This window comes from Gavialis gangeticus, unplaced genomic scaffold, assembly GCF_001723915.1.
Source record: "Gavialis gangeticus isolate Ggan-Ray unplaced genomic scaffold, GavGan_comp1, whole genome shotgun sequence".
NCBI classification, from domain to species: domain Eukaryota; kingdom Metazoa; phylum Chordata; order Crocodylia; family Gavialidae; genus Gavialis; species Gavialis gangeticus.
Genome location: NW_017729033.1, coordinates 70,228,558 through 70,240,324, shown reverse-complemented (window position 1 = coordinate 70,240,324; position 11,767 = coordinate 70,228,558). Strand labels below are relative to the sequence as shown.

The 11,767-nt window shown below is 41.8% G+C and overlaps 1 long non-coding RNA gene across 1 annotated transcript; it reads right to left on the bottom strand.

Moving 5' to 3' along the window:
- Positions 1 to 9,814: 9,814 nt before the first annotated feature.
- Positions 9,815 to 11,712, bottom strand: LOC109304119. The gene is made up of 3 exons (XR_002099297.1): positions 11,669 to 11,712; positions 10,520 to 10,589; positions 9,815 to 10,062 (listed from the first exon to the last, which is right to left on the bottom strand). It is a non-coding gene; the product is annotated as an uncharacterized LOC109304119 (long non-coding RNA).
- Positions 11,713 to 11,767: the final 55 nt, after the last annotated feature.

Below are 11,767 nucleotides of genomic sequence, written 5' to 3'. Positions count from 1 at the left end.
ACTTAGCTTATTTTTCAGCAAGATATCACCTGTTCTATACTACTTAAAACAATGCAAAACTTTTTAAGCAGTCCAAGTGTACTCAAAACCTGAGTTAATAAAAGCATGATAAACAATGTCAAGGTCTGACATAAATGCAACTTCACCATCACTTGTAACTGCTGGGGAAGAGGGAAAAGAGGGAAAGAGATTTCAGATACAAAATGCAAGCCACTCACTCACTCACTCACGGTAAGAAGATGACAAATATGGAATAATTAGTACAAAATGATTAGGAAAGAAGTGGAACTAATGTTATTATTTTGAATTAACACAACCCCCCAAGTGATCAGGTCAGAAGAAACTGTTCAATTCTGACAGGGAATTACTAAGGCAACACAGTAACAGAATAGAGATTAATATCAATGTAGAATAAAAATTACAGTCTATAAAGGGAAAAACAAGTTAGAACCTGTGAGACTGCCAAAATGGATCAGAAATGAATTAAGATTAACAGCTCTCTCTGAGCATGAAACGAGTGAGAGACTATAAATAACCCCACTTTATATAACCAGTGTGCCTTCAGAACGCTGAAGGATATATCAAGTGGCATTCTGCAGTGAAAAGAATTTTGAATTTCTTTTGCGAGCAGAGTCAAGTCACCCTGAACTCCAGTGTCCACAATCATAATAGTGCATAACATTGTTGCAAATACTAATCTAAGTACTGTGGTCAGGTTTGCAAGCACGTGATGGAAAGGTCAGATCCTGGGCTGCTCCAAGCCTGCAGTTTCATTGAACTCCAGTAAAAGCATGTCAGTTCAGACCAACTGAGGATCTGCCCATGAGTTGTTTTATTCTGCTTTTGAACTGTTTTCTTGATGTTTAGCACCTGGTGAATACGTGGTCCACAATATAATTGTGGGAGTCTTAAGTTACTGCTACATGATGTACCAGTAAGTTCTAACTGGAGGCCCTCAGAAACAAAAGAAAAAACTGAATTTCCTTCTTAAATTATGATTTGGGTGCAAAGAAACGAACACCTTGTTCATCCGATGAAGAATACAATGTAAAGTGGGCACTGTACTTCAGAAGATATGTGGACAAAGTAGAATTTAATGGAGGGAAACAAAAATGATTACAGGTCTGGGTAACATGACTTACAAGGAAAAAAGTGAAAGAACTGGGATTATTTTGAAGAACAGAAGATAGAAGGGGATTTGATAAGTCTTCAGATACCTGAAAGGTGTTTAGAAATATTATGATAAGCTTCTGTCGCCACAGGGACAGAACTAGGAGCAATTATTTTAAACTGCAGTTTGGGAAATTTAAATAAGGAAGAAATTTCTCACTATGAGGGTGGTTAAATATTAGAGTAGCCTACCCAGAAAGGTTGTGGAATTTCCATCCTTGAAAGTGTTTAAGGCTAGTTTAAACAAATACTTGGCTAGAAAGGTTTAGGGGTGATCCTTCCTTGAAGTTGGGGGTTGGACTACGTGACCACCTGCCCTACTTTCCTGATTGTTTGCAACAAGGTAAAAAACAAAACCTAAGCCCCTTGGCAAATGTTACACCTAAGATGCAATTACTCTGTTAATTGTGCCATAAATAATAACCTGCCACATTTACAAGCCACAAAAATATTCCACAAAATGTGTAGTATTTTTGTGGCTAGCTTCCATCACATCTTAAATTGAACGTGTGACAAATTGGAGCCAGTTCCAGACTTTGGTGCAGTCCTGGGCTTGGGAACAACAATCAGATAATTGTTGGTCCTGACCCTGGGACCACTCTGCAGTTCATGCCCAGCTGCAGGCACCCACTTTCAACTTGCTGGTACAGGGCAGGGGCAGGACCATGCAGGGCTCCCCCTGCACTGGTAAGCAGTAATGGCGCCATTGGAATCTGATCCCATGCACATGTGGCATGATGGGGGTGCAATTGTTAGGGTCAGGAATTAGGTCCGATTGAGCCATTAAATGCAGTGATAATGGCCTAAACAACAAAGTGATAGTGGTAGTGCCCTGTCCACATCTGTATAAAAACAGCGATTCTCAATCGGGGTGCTGGGGCACCCTATGGTGCCATCGGATCATTTGAAGGATGCCATGAGTTGTGAGGAGATAAGCAGAACAGACAAGCTTGTCCTCGTCTGGATGATCCCCCACCTGAACTGCCTGGCCTCTCTGCAAGGATATAAGCACCATAATATATAAATTAGTTTTTGAAACTGGGTGCCACTTAATTCACAAGTTATAGAGGAGTGCCTCAAGTCCAAAAATGTTGGAGAACCACCAATATAAAAGTGTAGATCTAAGGGCTGCATGTAAGCTTTTAATTGCTTATATGGTGCTACTGAATTGTAGATACTGGGAGTATTAAAGACATTGTATCACTCCTACTTTACCTGTTACTGTACCTACATGAATTTTATATCCAATGTATACCTACTAGGGAGAAATGGTAACTTCCTTATAATTAAATCTGCCACAGAACAGTAGTTTGTCTATAGTTTGCAAAGATTGCAAAGAATAACTTTCAACCCTATCACTCTGCAAGTAAAGCCACTCATGTCCTCAATACTCTATGGCAAATTCTCTGTAGACAGCTTTTACCCCCAGAAATCTACAGAAATTGAGCAGTTTGAAAAGCCTTACAAAATTTAGACAGTAAATTGAATACATTGTATAAACTAAGAGTTGCAAATTAATCACCGAACACTGACAACAGCAACAGTCTCTTTCTCTCTCTCTCCCCCTCCTTCCACTAAGACACATATTTTATTAGCAGTCCAAACAACCCTGCAGCAACATGGTAAAGTCAAATAGAAAAAAGAAGAAAAACTTTCTTCAGACTTCAGTGTCTCATGCCTGGGATCACAAAATACTAATATGTATTAATCAAAATTGCTGGAATTACTAGAAGGCAAAACAAAAAGTTTTGGAGTACCTTACCTATTTATTTCTATACCTTCACAGGTTTGGATTTCTTACATGTTTTGCCTTAGCTTTGAATTTCCTGGTTTTATAATTCTTGCTTTGGGGATATTTACAACATGCCTCTAATGTTTATTACCCTAAGATATTCATATTCCTAAAAAAATTCCAATAAATGCTGAGTGGGTAGGAAAAATGAGAAAACACTCAAGTGGAAAATAGGCTTTGCTTTTAAAGAGCAGAGAGGTATAAGGAGTATTTTTTTAATTATCCTGCTTTTATTACTTTAACATCACACCATGTAATTAAATGTTCACCACTATGTAAATGGGCTTTAAAAAAATTTAGTCAATAGAGTTTTACTCTGGGTCTACTCTGGGACTGTTAGAGCTAACCCTGTTATCTCTAATGCTCTGTATTTTGGGAGTTGGAGTCTGGACCTGAACTTGGTATCTTGGGTCCAGTTCTACTGGATAGAGGAACAAATTCTCCTCCCCCCAAAATGGATGGTATTTCCCTGGATAGTTTATTCTGCTGGAGAAATTATAGCGTATGCATTTTTATGTTTAAAAATCATAGAAAAATTAATAGCACAGGAAAATGAGGGAGTGTGATGTTAAAATCCTGAGATCAATAGGAACAATGTTTCTAAGTTGCTTCTTATGAAAGGTTTCCATAGAACAGCAGGTAGCTCTGGTTCTGCTTCACCTTTCAAATTGGATACAATTTAGTGTTGTTTATGGAGCTTTTATTTTTTGTTTTTATTTTTTTAACCCAGGCATAGGCCTTGCTGTATTTAATGTGTGCTGGGAGTGGGGGACAGGGGAGAAATCAGGACCTGCCCTCCCTGCCTTGCATCCAATAAGGGTCTGACAGGAAGGAAGAGTGAGAAGCAAGAAGCTGATCTTTGTACGATGGCTTATGTCATGGGACTACATCAAAGTAACAGAAAAAGCAGTCACAGCATAAAAGTCAATATCTGGAGACTATTTAAAAAAAAGAGTCACATAGGCAAAGTAATTAATTGCTTCTGGATCAGCATTTTTATTCTTAGCTTACTTGTGATCATTTACACATTCTCAGCCCTAAGGCAGAGACCAAAAGCTAATGCATTCCAGCTGTGGGGGAAAGAGGTGGGCAGGTCACTGTCATAGAGAACGTAGACAATAGACCAAAAGGAGTGGTGTCAAGGTAACCATTTGTTTCCACAGCACTTCAGCCAGCTGAGGGTCTCTGAGGTTGTGCAGTCGGCTTTCATTCTCAAAGGGCAACTCATCCCCAGACATGTAGTCTTGGAAGAAAGGCTGTTTCCCTGTTCTGACACACTGACTCGTGACTTCTGCTCTCTGATCATCACCAGACAGCTGTCACTATTAGAAGGAGGGGCACTATCATGACAAAGTGTGAGATGAAAAGAAACCCCACCAAAAAAACCCAACAAAAAACAAAAAGCCCAAAACAAATGTAATGCTTCTGCCGGACACGAGTTGGCAGCAAAGAGGGCCAGGTTCACATTTTGGGGTACCTTATAAATTATACCAGTGGCTCAAGCTCAGTGTTCAAGTGGGAACACTAAATTTGCTGGGGCGTCCCAAATAAACAACAAAACCCTCTCCCCACAAGCAGGGTAAACACAAAAATCCACATTACAGAGAACAAAACAAAAAGAAAATATTAAATATAATTTTAAAACACTATTAACTACAAAGCCTATAGGTGGCACCCTCTTGGGGGAGGACTTCACCCATACCCAGGCAGTCTGGGACTTGGGGCTCCCCAACAGGCACCCCTATACCTGCCCTTCACCAATGGACTGGGGTGGGGCACACACCAGAGTCCTCTGTGCTCTCCTTGGGTTCACTGCACTATGGGGAGCTGCTCAAGAGCATGGATCCTTCTGCTTTACAAGGGGCTCCATTTTTCCTGGCAAAGTGGTAGCATGCCGATCTTTGCTCTTGCAGAGAGGCTAAGTGTGTATGTGGGGAGTGACTGTGGCTCCAGCCAGCATGCACACACCCCAAAACTACTGGACTGGATTATATGGTCTGCTGAAACAAATCTGCAGGACAAACTACAAAAGAAAACAAGTTAATTAATGGCTACATCTGATCCAACCACACAGTTTGGCTGGAGCAGAGGACTATCAAAAGAAACAAAAGGGAAAAGCCAGGCCTAACCTCTAGGCCTGGGCTGCAGATAGTTTGAGTTCACTGTGGGCTGCGCCTGCCTCCCTGCTCCCGCTGGCCCCAGTCAGAGGTCATGTCTGCACACCCCCCAGTACATCCCCCATCCCTTCCAGCCTGCTGACCCTCCACTACCCCATCCTGACTTACCTGATACTGGGCAGACATTTTCAACTGACTTGAAGTTCCCTAATGCCCCCAAATGTCTGTGCTTAGCCTAAAAGATGGTTTGCTAAGGTAGAAGATTATAGGTATCTTCAGCAGCATCCTCCCTGTCATGTTCTCATATAACTCCTACAACTGGCTAAAGAGCTTGCAGCAGGCAAAACATATAAAAGATTTTACATATGAAGGTCATAGAAGATGATGGGGGCTAGTCATTTCTCTGAGGTCTTTATCATAATGCATGAAGAGATCTGACTTGTGTCACAGAGACAACCATATCCCCAAGCTCCCCACCTTTGAGAGGAGTCCGGAGCTCAAGATGAGTCATTCAGAGCCAGCTCTCAGCCTTAGCAGCAAATAAATTAAACCACCTGCTTCCCACATACTGCAAAAAAACTGCTGGAGTGAAGAGAAACTCTGTTGAGGGGGGGCAGGGTGAAATCTCACTCCAGTGAGACCTAACAGTGGGAAAAGCAAAAGGTAGTTAAGGGAAAAGGTAGTTAAAGCTTTTTCATGCAATGCATAATTACTGTAGGGAACTGATTACCATAAGATGCTATTGAGGAATTTAAGGTTAAAAAAGAATTAAACTTTTTTTAAATATCTATATTTGGTATCATTAATATTACTCACTTCTCTTTTGGATACATGTCACTATTTTGAGCTATAGGAGTAGACAGACAGGAGAGAAGTTATATTCTTGTTCATTGATCAATAGAGAAATGACAGCCCTAGCTGAAGCTGCTGGATTTGCTAAGTAGCTGGAAGAGGTCCATCTGCACCAAGTCAAGTGTTTTGCCAAGCAGTGCCTACAACAGTCCCTGAAACTGATCAGCTGCAATGTTCATAGAGGATTACCTTGCATCCAGAGAAAGGCCACCTGGATGAGCTTCAGATCTTGCTGTGCTTATCCAGTGAAGAATTAAGTCTTGAAGTTACTTTTCTAAGATGATGCCCTATTGGGCTTTTTGAATATTACAGATACTTTAAGGCCACTCCTAACGTGGGGTAAGAGGAGGTCTTCAGTCTGAATTGCCATTATCTTTCTGGGTACCTTAGATAGCAGAGTAAGAGATGACTTACGATTGCATCCATTACACCTGCTTTTTCACAGTAGAGGGTGAGCCAAGAAAATACTTATCTGCTTTTTCTTCCATGTCTGGCCTGTTTATGCTTCCATTCCATGGAATCTTCTTGGCATGGTAGCTTATTAAGTGAGCAGGGGCCACATAAGAGTTCAGACTGCAGTGCTGAACTGTCACAAGGACTGGGTAGGGACAACTTACATGGGATGAGCTGTCCGATCAGTATTCGTGAGTGCAGTGAGGCATTTGTATACCTTTTCCTAACGACTTACCTAATCCTCTTGTTGCCAGAAGCCTGCCTAGATGTGCTATGCTTGAAGCAGCTGCTCCTGTTTTAACCCAACTTGCTCTAGACCCCAAACTTGGACTTTTAGGAAGTAAAAAAAAAAAAAAAGTACTACTTTGAATTTGCTCAGATCTAGTGGCCAAAGTAAGACTGTCCTCCAACAACTGGAAGCAGATCAAATTGGTTAGGAATGCAAATGGCTGTGGCTTCATCCTGCTTGCAATGACTGGATGATCTGATTCAAAGGAAATACAGACTGAAATAGGTCCTGCAGTAATGATTCTGCTGACTTGCCTTGTGAAAGGTATCAATTACCCTCAAGTTACCAAGGTGTCCTTAATACAGATGTGGGATAGAGCTATTGTAATTTTCATTTACTACAGATTTGTGCATCTTAATCTGTATGAACGTCATCCAGTGGCACTTGTCTGAGGTCAGTAAAGATCTTGACAATATGAATCTTTAATAAGTTAAAATAACTGACACTTAAGTCATGAATTTAACCACAAGTTACAGCCAAATTTGCTTGTAAGATGCTACCAGATTAATTTGTGTTTACAAGCCCATTCTCAATTTGTAAGTAGCAAATCACTGTTTTCAGCCTGTACCAATTTTTCACATGACCATGTAATACTGAAGACATTAATACTTCTCATATTCAGTGTTTGTTGAATCACAGCAGAAGCACTTAAACATCAAGGCATGCAGAAGAGAAAGAATCACCTCTGATCTTTACATCAAAGGCCTCTAAACAGAAAAGCCTTCACAGCAGTATATTTCAGGGAATATCAGCCAGCCTCTAGCCTTTTGTCTATGCAAATAAAAAGTGAAGCAGTAACTTCTTTAAGCATCAAAAATAATAGCTATTTCAGAAGCAAGATGTAAAAACCTTATGCTCTAAGCATATTATAAATAGATTTATTAAGTGCACATATGAATATATGTTTACCTACCACAGAAACCACCTTTCTGCAAGTAATCTGGCATGGATCCATTGCATAAATCCATACGTGTGCTTAGAACATTTGCAGAACACCATGTAGCCCACTTTTGCCCAACCACCATTCTGCTCCCTCCACAAACTCAAGAGCCTTTGGTAAGGTTAAAGAAAAAAAAGGAAAGCATGACAGGTTGGAAGGTTCAGGCAATCAGCTGCCGATCAGTTAGCATGCTGCTGGCTAGCATGCCAGTGAGTGTTCCCACATGGCTAGCCGGCACTGTCCCTACTGAGTAGGGATGGCTCTCCCAGCCATGAGTGGATTGGGACCAGCTCCCATGCCCCCTGCCAACCACAGGGCTGGAACCGGGAGCTCTCCCTCACTGCTGCAGGGGGAGGAAAGTAGAGCTGAAGCAGCTCTGGACTGGCCTGTCCTGTAAGGCACAATTTGCTCCTGGCAGGGGGTGCACTTTAATAAGCCTGAATTACACATGTAGACATGGCCACTGGGTACCTACATTTCTGCTGCTGGGCATACAAGCAGTCAGTTAAGGCTTGAAGGTTGCAAGCTTTTAGTGCCTTAACACTGTAGGGATCCTAAGCAGTGTTTTTATTTGCCATGCCTGTATGACTGAATCTAGTAGGTGTTTTCAGAACATGCTTCCCAGATTAGGCTTCACATAAAACAGAAAGGAAATACACTAGTGGTTAAGACTGAACTTGGTTATGTGGGGAACCCACACTCTGCCTGATTTGTAGCAGAAAAATGAACCCAGTCTGCTGCCTCCACAGGTGTGTCCTAACCACTAGGTTCTAGGGTAGGGCTTATTTTCTCCTGATAAAGCATATAATTAAACATTCAGTGGAGTCTGGCCAGCTGTAATAGGCAGAAATTCTCACTAGCCTTGTCAAAATTCAATTGGAAACAGTTCGAACAAGATAGATTGAGAACTACCTCAAAATACTTCGTAGAACAGCATTTCCCAGAAATTGTGCCCCAGGAATCACAAATTTATCTAGATTGAAGTTGGTGGCACATTTAATTTATACCAAGATGTGTGTACAGCATGAGACCCACATGTATGCACATGTGCACACACATGCCCAACGTTTTGGGCTTGAGGGTTATGTGAGCAGTGCCAGGTTGGTTTAGAAGGCAGATGTAGGATTGGGCCCACATCCTACTGCACAAGGCTTGGAAATCTGGTGGCAGGGAGTGGTGGTAAGGCCAAATACTAATCAATTAAACAGAAAATTGGAGCAGCTAACTCTCGCACCAGAAATAACTGATGTAAGGCTATCAAACCAAAAACTCTGCCATAGTATGTATATGGAAAATTCTGACAGTGATGTCAAAAACTGCATACAGATTTAAAACCAATTACTCAGCTTCTTGCAAAGACACACTAAACATGTAACAAGGGCAGAGAACAAATTGATTCATAGGACAATCGTAATTTACTGAAAGGCAAGAAAAAAAAATCTTGAATACTAGTAACTCTTAGTATTTAGCAAGCTAAGATTTGTACCCAATTTTGATCCAATTATAAATTCTGCAGTAAACTGGATGTTTTCCATAAAATACAATATTGGAAACTGGAAATTTATTTTGTTTAGCTCTTACTGATGCTTTTCAGAATAAAAGCAAACCAGGGGTGGAAGAAAACTATGATGGGCTGAAAAGGACATACCACAGAGACAGCGAGTGTGTGGGGCAGGGTGGGTGGCAAAAAAAGGTGCATGCATATGATAGGCATGCCATATATTAGCCCCATACCCTCCTGAGTGCCACCTGGCCCTCCCTCCACTGCCAATACACTGCTGTGCTGCCTATGCCAGATTATCCATCCCTGCTCCAGGACTCAATTTCTATTGAGCAACAGCACTACCCATGGAAAGTTAAGGAATTGCAGTATAAAATAGGGATTTCTGAGCTAGCAACTCTGCAGGTGGTCTATTGGTCTTTAAATGTTCGGGGAGTTGAAGGAGGTTGCTTAAACTTAAGCCTTCATCCAATAGGTATTTTAGTAGGTTTCCAGATCTAAAATCTGAATTCTCTCCTAGTGCTTCTGTTATTAGAATGCTTTGATACTATTAAGAGTCTCAGGTCCATTTCTACTAGAACCTCTATATGCACATTTGTCATCTGTTATATGGAAAGAGAAGATGCATGAAGAAATGTGAAGAGAAACATTAATATAAAAATCCAACTAACCATATGTCTGAAAAGAAGCAGAACAGGGACACCGTTTTAAAGAATAAATTTATTCAAAAACAAGACTTCTGAAACATTGAGGACTACACAAAAAAAAAAAGTTAAAAGCAATACAGTTAGCCCAAGTCATCATTCAGGGGAAATGACATGCTCATATTCACATTACATACCCAGAAATTCATCATCTATGGACAGCAGTTTTCTCCTGTCAACCATCCTACAAACCCCGTGAAGCGCACTGCAGCATCTAATGAACGCAGACACTTTCTTGACAATTCTGAAATAAAGAGAAACTTAACGTGATCTTAAGTCACACACTAAAGCAAAAGACCAATAAATATGGTAACATTAACAGTTCAAGCCAGCAAGCCTTAAGATAATAAGCCCCCACAGCAAATTTCCCCATCTTCAATTACTAACATCTAGAACTGGAGTGTTTAATGGATTTCATATATTTGTCCCTCCAGACAGGATCCAGAGCAGAGTTTTAAAGCTCACCTCCGGGTTTCAGAGAGGATTACTATACCCCTCTGTGTTGGCCACTTAAGACACAGCCAGCCTTAAGAGGGCAAAGCTGAAGGGGATTTTTGTTACCCAACATAACCTCTTTCCACAAGGTATTCGTTCTTGCAAATTTAAAAAAAAAAAAAAGTGCTTTTATTAATGAAACATCAATTACTGCCAAGTCACAATCAAAGCAAATGGCCAATTCTCATTCCATCAGACTCCGTTACCTTCTGGCAGAGGAGCAGTCTTACATTTTGAATGAAGTGCCTTGGTAAATCTTCAGATGTGACCATTTCTCTGCAAAAAAAGAGAAACCCATAATCATGCTGCCTTAAAAGATTTAAAATACAAATTTCTAGAAGAAAACCAAAGCAACATAAAACTACCCGCTTACATTTTAAGAGGATATCTACCTAGTGAAAGCAAAGGCCTTATTTCAGCATTGTAGTTTATACTCCTTGTATAAACCTGAACCATGAACAGGCTAGCTTCTAAGCCACAATGTAGTTCAAGCTTATGAAGAATACTTGCTGCCAATCCCTGCTGTTCAAACAGGGAAGGACATCTTAATGCTAACTGGAAATGAACTTTAATCTTTGACCCAGTTCTTTCACACTGAAAAGGATTTCTTTACTGGACTGTGTAGTTGGGCTAAAGTGGAACAAGCTTTTGAACATGCAATTCTTCCTCAGAACCACTTCATGGGCACCCAAGGAAAAATCTTCCACTCAGGAGCTTTTCCAACTTTATCCGACATGCAGACCTGCTCCAACAAAAGCAGTCTTCATTCTGATAAGTTCTGCATTTTGCATAATTGCTGGACCATCACTGCTACACCTGACAGCACTGGCACCACAATAAAGGCAGCCATTCAGTTTCTTGTCAAGTGACCAGCTTACTGATGAGTAAAGCATCTCAAAGCACCTCACAACCTGTAACAAATCCCACGTGGGGAAGGGCAGCATCTCAGCATTAGAGAGAAATGCATTACTAAAAAAAACAAAACTTAAATACGTTTTTAAAGAGGGCTAAAGAAAAAACGTGAAAGCAGCTCTTCCACACCGTGAGAGATCCTGAACCTCGGGTCATCAAAGCTCCTACCCAGAACAAACCCAGCCGACGTAGCGCCTCCAGAAAGGTGCATCTCTCCCCCTGCCTCCCCCCCCTGGGGGCACAAGGCGGCCGGGTCCTCAGGCAGGCCCAGCTTTGGGCTTCCACCTCCGTGGGCAGGCCGGGGCCGGTGCTGGGGGCACGCGGATCCCGATGAAGCCTCCCAGCGCACCCCCGCGACACCTGGGGGGTGGGGCGCGACGTGACCCCCAGGGCGCGCTGCCAGGCTAGGCCGGAGATGCTACACCCAGCCCCGCACCACCTACCGCGTGCGCCCAGCGCGCCCACACGGAAAGGCTGAGGCCTAGCCTTCGCGGCGCTTAAAAAGCGGCTCGCCGTTCTCGCGAGACTGCGAGTCCGGTGGG